The following is a 13635-nucleotide window of genomic DNA, read 5'->3' on the forward strand; positions in this document are numbered from 1 at the left end:
TTAGCCGCGGAGTGTACACGGGATAATCCGACTCTAAACCGGGCCATTAACCGCTCCTTTCTCTCCGGGATGATCCCCGTCTGCGGGAGATCACGGCTATCTCAGCAGCCGTCGTCCACTCGGGGCGATCGAAGAAGAGTAAGGAACCTCTTCGGGTTCCCGATTCTCCCTGGAGAAGGCTTCGCCGCGCGTCTTCCGCCGGCTTCGCTAATTGCGTCGGGCTTTTGTCGTCGGCTACGAAACGCCGAGAGCGGGAGAGAAAGAGAGAGAGAGAGAGAGAGAGAGTGAGCGTAAACGACGGCGATGTTATTACTCCGACAACTCGCCTTATGCAATTACTTCGCCTCGGAAAAGCGGCCCAGCTGTGGGTCGTCGGCTGACACGTTGTATTATAGGTGGGAATATTTCCACGAGAATTACGAAACTCGATCAGCCGACTGATCTCGACCCTTCGTCCTGAAAGGGATGCATCGCGGTTGTAACCACGATTCGACGCCTTTGAATACCGAGGGCGTGGGGACCGCGTTCAACCGGGACTTGAGGTGTTGCGGGACGTGTATTTACAGCCAAAAGTGCGGCTCGAGGAGAATATTGGACGCTTCGCGCTGAGATGAAAATCTGATGAAAAAAAAAAAAAAGAATCGACGAGACGATTCGTTTTTAATAATAACAGCGCAAGAAAGTTGATCAATCATTGTTTAAGCAAATCTATGGTGTATTTTTATTTTATTTCATGTAAAATGTGATCATTGATTTTTTTCTACATCTTTGATGTTTTTTTTTTTTTGAACTTTAGGTGATTACGAATAATGCTGTTTTCTGAAATTTTTTAACGCCATTTCGACTATCGTAATAATTTTTCCACACCCTTGGCCCAAATTGTACCTTACATTCATTGACGGATCATTCTTCGTCTTTCGAATGCAGGGCTTTGAAGTACGCAAAGCGTGCGAGTAGTTATCCGTCATCCTACTTTGAATGAAAAAAATTTATCCAACAATTTTTTTTGTGCCAAGTGTATAATTTTGATTAAGAAATGAGTCGATTTGGAACTACGATAATTTTTTTTTTAAACTAGCTGTACTTGTCCCCTAAATCGTTTCAAAAGTATCTCCCCACTAACACTTTGCGTCATATCCAATGCACATTTCGAGGTGTGGATGCATGGATCCGATCGACTTGTTTCCTGATTTTACAGACCGTTGAAAATCACCCCGAGTTCACTGGGCCGCACATCGCTCTTAAATCCCTAAAAGCTGGCCAAGAGTCGGCAAAAATAGTTATTTTCTAGGGATTTTTAACTATCGGAATAGTTACAGCGGTACATCTAGTATGTGTTGTAACCCTTAAGGAAGGACAAGGATCCCTACCTTAATCGATTCTTCTCCAGAAAGAAAGTACGATTTGAACGTGTTGCTAGAAATTTTTAATAACAATGCATCAAATAGTAAATGAATAATGAACGTAGTCATTTTTTTTTGTTTTTTCGGTCACGTTTTGAAAAGTCGTGATAACGAAAATAATATTGCGTCAGAAGTCATATAAGATCCAGCTCTGAAATCAAGCGGAAGTTGTCGATGAAACGTTTATTTAAAACATGTTTATAAAATTAGGTGCAGATAGCTGCCGATTTGACTTGTGTTATAATTTTTGTGCGATGATTTTTGGTTGCGTTTTTGCCACTTTCATTTCAGTTTTTCATAGGTTTCGCCTCTGAAATATTGTTTATAAAAGATTGGTGAAAATAATTCTTCCATGAGACTTTTTGTTTTTTAATTCTTGCAGAATCTGCGAATGATGTGATAAAAAAAATCTCTTAGGCAAGAAACGTAATTTTCCTATTTGTGAAAATGGTATTAAGAAAAAAAAAAATCTGAATATCACGGCAAAAGACATCGTTCAAACAGATGCGTCGAAAAAAATTAAACATCCGTAGAATTGTCGCAAAATTTAAAAGACGTCTTTGCTAAATTTGTATCAAAGTTTATACAAAAGTGGAGACAAGTCAGCAGGGCGGGAAAAAAGTTCTTGAATAAATTCTACGCGTGGCTCAACGTGCCTGTATTCTTCACAATTCAAAACGAAGGGGCGTTCTTCGTCAAGTTGGAACGACTTGAGTGACAGGTCAAAACGGATAAGGATAGAAAAGGTTCGAGAAGAAGATAGCCTCGAAGTACTGGCTCACACCATGCAAACGAGTCTCGGAATTTCAGGAAAGTTACAATCTGCGAAGGTAATTAAGGCTGTCAAAGGAGGCAGTCCGTCAGAAGCATCAAAGTAGAGAAAATCCATGGAACGTGTTAGGGAAAACATGCCGTCAGGCAAGGAGACGTTATCATTTGTTGTCGAAAATAAACTGTGCGGAACTCAGTACACGTCAAGAATCTCTGTGGGATAAAGTTGAAAAAAATTTAATGATTATTCGTCACGTTGGAATCACTTTTGCGCCATATTATACGAGTTTTAATCGACATTAACAAAAGGTTTCTACTTTTCACCATGTTTTCTGCGTTGGGAATATTGTTATATTACTGTTGCACTGGTTAAATTCTCACGCTTCGCTTCGCCAGCTGTGTCATGTTATTTTACAAAACACCGCGGTACTGAAAATCCCCTGACTGCATAAAGCGCGAAACGTATCCGCTCGACTCTTCGCCACTATCGGTACTTCTTTGTGCCCATGCTGTCAATTGACTTTACGCACTCGTTGCAAGCTCCTTGACCTCTCGGATTCAACCCGCGATTATTTACGCGCTTTTGCTCACTTTGAAAGGCCCTCGGTCGTTTTTTTTTAGATTTTTTTTCCACACGGTTTTAATTTTCTACAATTTTTCGAAACAGTCGGAGAAGTTTTTCCTTCTTACTGTTTTCGACCTTTTTTCCGAAAAGCCAAACGTTAAAAAAATTGGAAGATGAAGTCATTTTACTATGGATAGCTGCTGAAACATTTTCATGATTTTCAAAAATTGTAGAGGATTAAAACCGCGTGGAAAAAAATATTAAAAAAAATCGCGAGCCAAATCCGAGAGGTCAAGGGTCGGACCCAGATCGAAATGGTACGTACGGGGCACATACGTGTACCAGTCTGCACGATTTTCGATCGCTTTGTCGTCATTTACCGCGTTTGAAAATCAGGCCATCCCGAGGCGTTTCTCAAACCAAGGAAACCCCAGCGACCTATTATTTCAAACGTCACTAGCGCTCCTAGCGTCCAGTCAATAAAAATAAACCACCCTTAACGTGCCGGCCGTAGCTATTCGTTAAAAGCTAAGTGTCGGGAGAGAGAGAGAGAGAGAGAGAGAAGGAAGGAGGTGCCAGGAGCCGGGATCTAGTTTCATGGAGGTTCTTTCGCCACGACGAACTTTATATTATCTCATCGTGAATGCAGGTTGATCTACATGCCGTTAAAGCTCGCGCATATAACGGAGGAAGGTCGCAATTCGCCGAGGCGATCTCGTTACTCTCCTTTTCTCCTTCAATTTGTCATCGGGCGCATACCTGACGGCGAGTTTCGACGCGCCGCAAGAATACGGCGCTCCCTTTTCTCCCGCGGGATCCGGCCCGACAGCCGAGCATTGGGAGACGCACTTGCTTCGTACCCTTCAGCTGTATACGCAACGTTGTTACGCAGTGTCCCGAATGCGGTTATAACACAGTTTACACGTACCTACCTCGGGAACAAACAGCATCCAGGCTCGGTTACCTTTGGTGGAAAATTAAACGTGTTTTGGTAGGCCGCCTTCCTTCTACGCTCCGTAATCGAAACCTGCAGCTCGTGTTTACTCGCCAAAGGCGTCGTTTGCTTTCGGGCCGAAATTGTAAGCATAAATCAGCCAATCTTTCAGACGTGTTTAATCACCCTAGTCCTAATTCTTCTCTTCGAGGGACCCATTTTTGCCCCCGAGGCTTCGAACACTTCTCAACCGTGCCCACTGAGCTAAAAATAATCGATTGTTTCGTATTTTTGTTATCAGTCTTGACAGCGGAAAAGTTATTTATTGATTTACAGTTTCATTCAAAATGTTTTTCAATATCGGGTGAAAATATTCATTCAACTTTCACTTGTTGTATAAACCAGATACTTGTTAAGTAAGACACTGACACTTGGATCCCATAAATTGATGTTGTATCGCGTCGTAAATAACAACAAGCGATTGTGAAACAAATAATCGATTACACTCGATTAACCGGGAAACATATTTTTCACTTTTGGTCATTCTGATACCCTCGGTGCTGTTTTCCTCCTCGAATTTTTCCCCGATTCAACCATCGAGCGGCCGGTCAAACCTCGCCACAATATCGAATTTTCGCCAATCGTCTCTCGGTACGTCCAGAAGCCGCATAATTATAATATAATCCTCGGCTCGGCGGGCAGCTCACGCAGCTTTTCAACAGCGGCTAACAAACGGCTCGGCTGCACCGATCCGAGGGAAAATTAAACGGCGAACGTGCAGTCAGTTTTAAATTATAACAAGGATTCGAACCGTCTCCGGTTCGCCCGAAACTCGGGAGCCGACGAGGGAGCGCGAAAATGACCGTGTAATGTCCAAGTGGATGGAGCCGCGAAATTAAAGCGAGCTCTCGAAAATCAAGGGCGAACCTTGCAGATTACGCTACACGCTCGCTTCGACCCCGAGAACCTTGGGGTCAAGACACTCGAACCGGGTTCGTAATTTATGCGTGTACACCGAATCGAGTCCCAATTTCCCCGATAATTTCAGCCCCGTCTATTCAACTTCATCTTTTCCACCGCAAGCTATTTCGCCAAGATACCTCTGCCGATCAAATATCCTCTGCTTCTTCGTTTGTTTAAATTTATTTGCTTTCTCTTCGCTACGTGTATTCAACATTTTTTCAATCGCGTATACATATATTTATATAGATATATATATATTAAAATGGTTCACAAAAATCGATAGTTTTCTTTGTTTTCTTTTAATTTCACAATTTCAATAGTTTTAGGAACAGGAAATGAGACGCATGTTACAATTTGAGCCGTTAATAATTTTTTTAACGGTTACTGAACGTAATTTTCCATTTTTCGTTCAATTAACGCGAGAAAATAATTTCAGTTGTTTTGGAATTTTGCAGCTCGGTAACGAGGCGATGTACATGAATTCTCGATGCATATTTTTGTAGGATATTTATTGCTCTAGAAAAAAAACTTATAATATTTTGATAAGTAAACTCTTTCAAAAATAATTCAAGAATAACACCGAAAATACATGTTTTTAAACTAATCAATTTAGTGAATAAAATGTAGTCATACTTTTTGGTACTCTAAGTAAGTAATAAAAAATAACTTACCTAAATATACGTCGTCTCGCTAATTATTTTAATGAACGCGAGAATTAAATAATTTCGTTTTAAAATCACCTTTTTTTGAGTAGAAAATTAATTTGCTTAAGTTGAAAACTAATTGAATCACACGATTTTATAACTGTTGAAGTGCCTTTCAAAAAAAAAAAAAAATCACAATATTTTCTGACAAGTCTAATATTTTCGTTGTTAAAAGCGAAAAAAGCGATTTCAACTTTAACGTTGGATAACTTTTGAAAGAGATTAGTTATCAAAATATTACAAGATACCTTTTCTCTGCAACATTAGATTCCCAACAAAAATATGTATCGGACATTAATGTGGATCGCCTCGTTACTGAGCCCCAAAACTAAAGTTAATTAAAAAAGTACAGTGAACCGAACAAACTGATTTTGCGTTGCAACAACCAAAAAAGGATCGACGATAGCGCAAAATGGTTACTCGTAACTCGTTTTTCGTAATCCCAGCAACACTCGAACAGTTTATTAACGATACCTGTTTTACTGAATTTTTCTCAGTGTTGGGCGCGAGAATGAAATTGAGCTTTCATCGACGTGGTGCACTTATCGCGAAGCGATCGAGACGACGCGATACCCGTAATACATCGCTTGCACTTTATATCCCGCGTATCGTGGCTTCGTACACATATCATTACATTTTCTACCTTTGTACCCACGTTATACAATGCAACGAGTATAACTGTATGAAAAAAGCGGCAACTTTCGAGACGAGCCCTTGATGTTTATGACGTCATAACTTACGCTCATCCCCCTCCGGGCCCTTCCTTCATCCCTTCCCCCCCCCCCCCCCGGCACTATTTCGCTCTCGCGCTTTCTCACCCCTCCTTATCCCTTAGGAATATTCGTACAATCCCTTGAGCACAAAGGGGGAACGCTGGAGAAATATTGCTGGATTTCATCCTCGTCAAAAAAACCAAAAAAAACCAAAAACAAAAAAAGGAAAGAAAAGAAAAAGTTGGACGATGGGAGAGGGTGGAGAAGCGAGGGAGAAAAAATGCGAAACGAAACGAAACGAAACGTAACGAAAACAAAGGAAAATAAAATAAATATACACCGACGTTAAGACGCTGCCTGCGTGTCTGTCTCTGTTCGGGAGACGAAGAGAAATGCGTGTCAAGTAAAGCGTAGGTGTGCTTACACGTACACGCGTGTATCGGGCACGTGTGCGAATGGCAGCTACTGTAGTGACTCGTCCCTGACTCCGGGGAGAATTTAAAATGGATTCTGATCCGGGGCTTCGCAAAGTGCTGCGTCCGATTGACGTCTCGATCCTTGGATGGCAGGCGAAGGCGTTCGCGGATATTCGAGGAGACTTCTTCTTCTTCTTCTTCTTCTTTTTCTTCTTCTTCTATTTTTCGTCTCTCTCTCCTCCTACAACGGCAACCACCTTTTCGATATTCCACTGTTTTTACACTCGCGTCTCTCTCTCTCTCTCTCTCTTTCTCTTTCCCCTCGCGATATTTTTGTTCTCCTTTATTTTGGCCTATTCTCTTCCTTTTCCACCAGATGTTCGCGTCCTTCGATTCTCGAGTGTAATCTCCAGTGTCCACTTTCCTCAGATCCTCGGTAAGAAGCTGCCCGAAGTATACGTATATCGGGTTATTTCTGGCTTGATCAAATCTCTTGCGTAAATATAATCGACGCAGACCGCAAGAAGTCGACTCCGTCCATTCCCGCAATTTGTTTCACTTATTTTTATACCGATTACCGTAACTCCGCCGAGTGACGTGACATTTTTTCACAAAAATTTTGCCTTCATTTTTCCTTTTTATACTCGTCAACGTTCACAGGCATCTGCAACAACGCTCAATTATTTTCGGAGCAGATTTTCAACCCGGTTTTGTACAAAGTTTAGAAAAGAGCGCGTGTAGCGCTCGAGGTGTTGTAAAATCAGGGATTTTCAGGGGTTCGTTGGTTTCCCTCTTCTTTGTTCCGAGAGAAAAAAAATTCTATTTTCCATAAAAATTTTCCCCTTATATTTTATATAAAATGGGAAGATATTTACCGGCGAGAAAAAACCTTCGATCAAGGACCGAAAAATATATTCGTAAAGCTCGTGTAAAAATTGGAGGCTGATCGGTTCATCCGTTTCCGAGAAATCTCGCTTACCGACTTTGAAAACATAGTTTTAAAAAAAACCCGTTCAACGTTTCAAAAGGACTTTCAAACGCTCCGTGGCGTCTTTGCAAATGTGCGCGTAACTTCGAGAATATTTGTCGGTTCTACGTGAAATTTTCTGTGTATGTACTCGAATATACGTACGTTACGAAAGTGAAATTAAAAAAGAATCGAAATAATTGGTTTTTGGAATATCCTGACCGGATATAACCCCTTAACCGATTCGAGTACCTTATCGCTTTGTCTTTATCCTAATGCGAAGTAATCGAGGCAATCGACTCGCCGATTTTGCGCGACAACGATCTTCGTCCTCGAGTTGTTGCGTTCTGATTTTTTTTTAATTTAAAACTCGTCGACAAGCTTACACCGCGAGGTGAAACTTTTTCAAGCCGTTAAACCCGGGCCGCGAAGCGAGCTATCTCGCCGGTATTTTCGATTAAACAGAAACGAACGATTCTCAAACAGCAACGAAGGTTGAAGAATGCGCGTGTAGATTGTAGAATCAATCGTACGATCTCGCTTTTGCGTAGGTACAGGAGCGTGTAGCGTCTTTGGCCGTAAGCGCCGAGTGAGTAGTAAGTAAGAATGTGCAAAAGGGGAGGAAAAAGTTCGCATTGTAACCGCGAATAGTGTATTCAGCTGAAAGTGAACGCAATTATTTCCGATGGAGGATCTTATCGTACCAGTTGAATGCAAATAATTTCCATTCCGTGGAGAGGAGAATGAGAAAAAGAAACGAAGGAAGAATGAAAGAAAAAACGAAAACAGCGGGAAAATGGGAGGAGAGAAAAACCGACCGACTGTTATATACCTATATATTCTGCTTATGCAACCAATAGATTATACTTTGAGATGAATGCCGGCCGGATGATTGACGATCCTTCGCCCTGCCTCGAATACGATTGCCCGATAACTTTAAGGTACGTGACGTTGAATTTCCCTACCTTAAACATACAACGTAACGCCGAGAGAAATGAAGTGTGACCAAAAAGTTTCGTTCGCAGATCACAGTTTAATTTCGTGGAAATGAAAAACTCCCGTACATATAAGCGTGTACACGCGGAACGGTTCGATATTGAAATCTATCGAGTGTCGTCGGGTTCGTACGCGCAAACAATGCTGTCCGTTTTGCTCTCGGAAAAACGGTCAATTTACTAGGAAAATTTTTTTTTTTTTTTTTTTGTTTGTCGTTTAGCTTCTGTTTTTTAATTGGGTTTGCACGTACGTTTGGGTACAGGGTGTTGTTTTCCCACCCAGCGCAACTCGATCGAATCTCTTCAGCTTCCAGAGTCCCTGAATGACAATATCGTTAATCTCTAAGGACATTGCCTGCAAATAGGTATCGATCGACAACGAACGAAAGGGTTACAAATCGGCGGATACAGAGTGCCGAAATAACCGTGTCAAATTTGATATCGCTCGGTGAGTGGAACAACGAGAGTACCTCGCGTTGTGAATTCTTTCGAAACCCCGGAGTTGGGTTCGTGAAATCTGACGCGAAAGCCAAGATCCGTCTTCGAAAGGTGATATCGGGCAAGAAATTTTCCTCCCCGTTGCCGTCACGGCTTTTCTCGCTTTACGAGGTGTGTTAAAAAAATAACGGGAATTTTATAATGTTGCGTGTTGCGTTAGAACGATTTTTGCGATATCTTCGTTTTCGCGTCGGTGTTTGTGGTTAGACGTATTGGATATTCGGTTTACCGTCTGCTGTCAAAAAAGTTACACGCGTTTTGGCAAGATCGATGATTTTGAAAATCGATCCGAGAATTCGTTGCTCCTGCAGCTGCTTTTTTGGTAAAAAAAAAAAGAAAAGAAAAAACACCGTAACGATGCCCCAGCCTCCATATTCGCCAGAAATGGCTCCGTATGAATACATTAAGAGAACCTTAAAACGGTCGTCGTTTTGCAAGCCTAGACGAGGTTAAAATGGCATGGCTGAGAGAATTGAATGACATCCCAAAGAACGAGTTCAAGAAGCGTTTCGGTGATTGGAAAAAGCGCTGGCGTATAAGTGTATAATATTTAATGGGGACCATTTTGAAGGAGGTTTATACATGACGTTGTTGTAGACTAACGAATGAAATTCTTTTCCATAAAGACAACATAAAGAAAAAAAAAAAAACAAGGAAATTCCCGTCACTTTTTCAACCCACCTCGTATAAGTACGGGAGCAGAAGTTTCTTTTAAAATAACTCTTATATCGAAAGGTGGTAAAAATCTCGTTGATGGGAGTTTAGCGGGAAACGGATACGGACGATAAATTCGAACTCGCATGAAACATCTCGCAGCGTTTCGGTCCGATTTGAAATTCATCGTCGGTACGGATTTCACTTCCGTGCCAATTCCTGGAGAAGAGGAAGAGGAGAAACCGGAAGGAAGTTCCCGGAACCGGGTGAACCTCCCGGTGGATATCGGTGGCTCCGGGGCATCATCCATCCTCCCTTTCTCCCTTGCTGCACCGAGTCTTAACCCGGCTCTCGCACAAAAGCACTCGCCTCTTTCGCCAAAGACACTTTCGGAATTGCTAAGCAGGCCGTTGGCGCAATACGGGGATTACGGCGAAGGTGCGTCCTTCACTGCCATGTGCACCGGGTAACGGAGGCCGATGCCGCTCGTTTTCGCGAAGGTGAAACCGGCGGCAAGAGTTGGCAGCCAAACTTGTTGGAACTAAGAAAATGCAGTTCAGCCTTATCCTTGTAACTCTGCGAAGGTGTTTCGCAAAATTTTGGTTTTCGGACTTGACCGCAACCTTACCCGAACGAACGTTGGAACGTTTGGCTGCTAGCTTCAGCCTCGTCTAGTTTCTCCTGCCTGTTAATCGCCTTTTTTTACTGCCTGACTTACACGGAACCTGCAGATAATTGTGGCGATTCAACGTGGTTTAAACCTCTTGCGCGATTATTTTCTATACAGAGAAGCCTTTCGATCGTATCGGCGGACTTTCGCTAAGCCTGTCGCTAAAGTATCGGAGTCGATTGCAATCGGCGCGAAACGACGATCCGACATCCAGATTCAATCCCATTGTCTCGAATCAGTTCCAATTGCTTCAAATGCCGCTGTGTTTAAACAACAAACGCTCCGCAACTGCTACCGCGTTGCAGTATCCGTGTCGTACTTACAATTAGCCAGTCTCTAAAGTCACATCGGATCGTTGATTCGATGCCTAACAGCGGCTCTTTACCGCGGTCGAACTGAGCTCGGCTCGAGCTTGCCGAGTCTGAAAAAGCAGCCTCCAAATTACGTGTATTTTGTAAATGTAAACAATGAAAACTCTCGATACCGCGGTCACGTGTCCTCGACGGTGTTACTAACGGGGGTTGGTGATAGACGTGGAGTTGCGAGGCGAGGGTTTTTTCCTCGGGACGAAGGAGCCGATCGCTGCGCGACCGGAACCCGCGCCCTGTCCCGATCCACAGCGATCACCATCCGCCGCAGGGTACAGACAATAACTCACCGTTCTGAAGGTGATGGGATTTCCGGCGTAATCTCAAGCCTCGCTCGGTGTGACTGCACGTGAAAACCAACGATAAAACACCCGCGATTATCTCGCGACTCGGTACGCGAAACGGCGAGCAGAGCGAGAACCGTGCACTCCTCGCGAAACCTCGGCGCTACGCGACGAAGATGCTCGAAATTCTCCCGACGGAGAAAAACGCGGGGGTGACGAACATCGGCGGTGTTTTCCAACAACGTCAACAACAGTAGCAACGGCAGCAACAGCGGCAACGACGACGACAACGACAACGACAGGAAGAAGAACGGCGACGGCGGTGAATACGGGGCGAAATTCTACGGGGAGCCGCCATGAAATCGGCCCGAATTTAACCAGCGTCGCGACGCAGTCGGTCGAAACTCGAACACCGAGTGCAGCCGCCTTCGCTATCGGAGCTCACCGCACCAGCTCAACCTCGGATTCCGCCACCGCCCTCGCCCTCGCTGAAAGCTCGGGTGGATCGACGACCACGGCGCCGTCGCAACGCGACGCGCAGACTCCGACCTTCCTCGAGCTTTCGCCACGGTCCGGTCCATTCCTGGGTTCCCCGTTCACCCGACGCAGGGCGTCGCGACGCCGTCGCTCGGCCAGCTGACGCGACGGCTCGAAAAAGCACCCGCCAGTCCCGAGCTTTCCACGACGACTCCGTCCGTCCGTCCTTCGGATATCCATTTTCTCACAAATTTCGAGAGCTTGCAGGATCCCTTATCCATTCCGTATCGTATAAGCAGGCACCTGCTGTAACCGTAACTTGTCGCTACTGAAAATGTTCGCGTGACAAATCATGTAATGGTTTCTAAGAATTCGGCGTTTGATTTTTTACACGTGATTTGTTATGTAAATTCGATCGAATATGTAATAAATTACGAAAAGCACGAATCGTAAAGTATGCCAGGTCAAAAATTATACAATCAACTGTACGAATTTTCATCTTTCGTAATTTGTTAGGTGATTTCTTGTACATTTTATCAAATTTACTATATAAATCGTGTAATAATTGACGCGCTGAATTCTTTCAAAACATCTTACGATTGGACACGTGAACATTTTCGGTAAACATTCTCAGACGTTCGAAATGCGCGCGTTATTCTGACCTCCGGATGAGACGGTCGGCGGTAATTAGCGAAATTGGAATGTAACCGGCCGCTGATTATCGGCAACGCCGACACCGGATTATCAGTCTCGTTCGACTCTCACCGCGAGACCATTTCTGGGACTTCCGAGTGACTTGTAAGGTAAGTGTACTAGTTATTAACACCTTTCGACCCAATTATCGACCCTTTTATTTGACAAAATTATCAATTTACGGCACAAATTGTGAATTTCTCGACGAGTAAAATCAATTGCCAGAGGGTTAGACAATTACAAATTTGGTATTTTGTAATTTTAGAACTAAGCATCAACCAGACACAACCGAAACGGGTCAATGATTGGGACAGGATCAGTAACCGGTACACTTACCTTATTGAGAAATTTTCAGAGTTCAGAGGATTTTTCCAGCTTTCGAAGGCGGGATTTTACGCGCGATCGGGACGAAGAGCGGAGAACCGACGTGTGGCCCGAATCGGGATGATGTAATAAAGGGGGACAAGCACGTGCGGAGGACGGTCTGGTCCATTATCTCGCGATCTTTGAGGGCGGAAAGGAATACCGAGGAGAACCGGGAGAGGATTTTCGAGGACCTAACTAGGTATGCCGGACGGCCTCCTCGACAATGCAGATTCAATTAAAAGTCTTCGCTGGGAAAAGTTTTCCAATCAAAACTAGGACAAGCACTCTTCTCGCCACATTCGAGCGCGGATAAGTCAACGAAAAGAGGCACTGGGAAAAAGTAACTAATTCACCGCCCCGCGCAGCCCGATCAATTTTCATTCGCTCCAACCTTCGCTCTCTCGTTCCGGTCGATCGAACCCCGGGATAGTCGAAAATTTTCTTTCGAAGACAATTGAAACGCTGCCTCATCGATCGGCCCTCGACGATATTTCAAAAGCATGAATGGGAATCATCGACACGCGGTGAAAAATGTTCGGAACAATTCTCGGAGAGTGAAAATTTCTCATTCGTCGTGCTACGGTAAACGAGAAAAAAAAAGTGAGAGAATATCAGTTGGAAGAATTGAAACGATTCGCTGTTGAGATGGACGTTTGATCGAGATAAAGTCCAGATTTTTCATCCAGTCGAACTTTTCACCAAGCATCGGCTTATCGAAAACTTATTGAAAAGTGGGTGAAAAATAAAGTCGCAGGAGAGACGGATCAGCTTCTGACGGACGGAAGGACGCAGAAACGACTCACGTTTCCGGATCAAATTCATTTTCACTCACGTTTCGTAGACGTTTACCGGATATTGAAGCGTAACCAAGGACCGTAAGAAAGTTACCAAAGTGGCTGCAGGAGCTCGGGCGAAATAGGAGGCATAAAGAAAGCCGGAGTCCCGTCGGAAGATCGTTTCGACAAAGGGAATAAGCGCGAGTCCCTTGCAACGAACGAGCCGACTGCTGGTCGTAGTCAAAGCTTCGTTAATTAACTGCAGGAGCAACGCCTCCGGGAAACGTCGTTGTCTAGTCTGCATCCAGCCAGCCGGTGCTTTCAGCATCGAATTCGCTTTAGTCCGAGTCAGTGGTCCGGCAGGAGATACTCGGCAGGGTGTTCAGTGTTCACAGTTATCCATCCGGAGCTGGCGCAA

General features: G+C 43.9%; 1 protein-coding gene and 1 long non-coding RNA gene across 5 annotated transcripts in view; one reads left to right on the forward strand and one right to left on the reverse strand.

Annotated features, from left to right (window-relative positions):
* LOC124174624 (acetylcholine receptor subunit alpha-like) overlaps positions 1 to 13397 on the reverse strand; it is a 58287-nt gene extending 44890 nt beyond the window's left edge. For 3 of the 4 annotated variants that reach the window (XM_046553957.1, XM_046554044.1, XM_046554196.1), the window contains exon 1: positions 10912 to 11360. The gene's annotated coding sequence lies outside the window, so the exon portion shown is untranslated. Of the gene's footprint in view, positions 1 to 10911; positions 11361 to 13329 lie in introns of those variants that run through there. The other variant, XM_046554121.1, reaches the window with a different exon arrangement.
* The window catches only part of LOC124175659, a 69537-nt gene that overhangs the window by 42913 nt on the left and 12989 nt on the right, over positions 1 to 13635 (forward strand). The gene's annotated exons all lie outside the window — the stretch shown is intronic.

The sequence above is a fragment of the Neodiprion fabricii genome, chromosome 1 (genome assembly GCF_021155785.1).
Source record: "Neodiprion fabricii isolate iyNeoFabr1 chromosome 1, iyNeoFabr1.1, whole genome shotgun sequence".
Classification (NCBI taxonomy): Eukaryota; Metazoa; Arthropoda; class Insecta; order Hymenoptera; family Diprionidae; genus Neodiprion; species Neodiprion fabricii.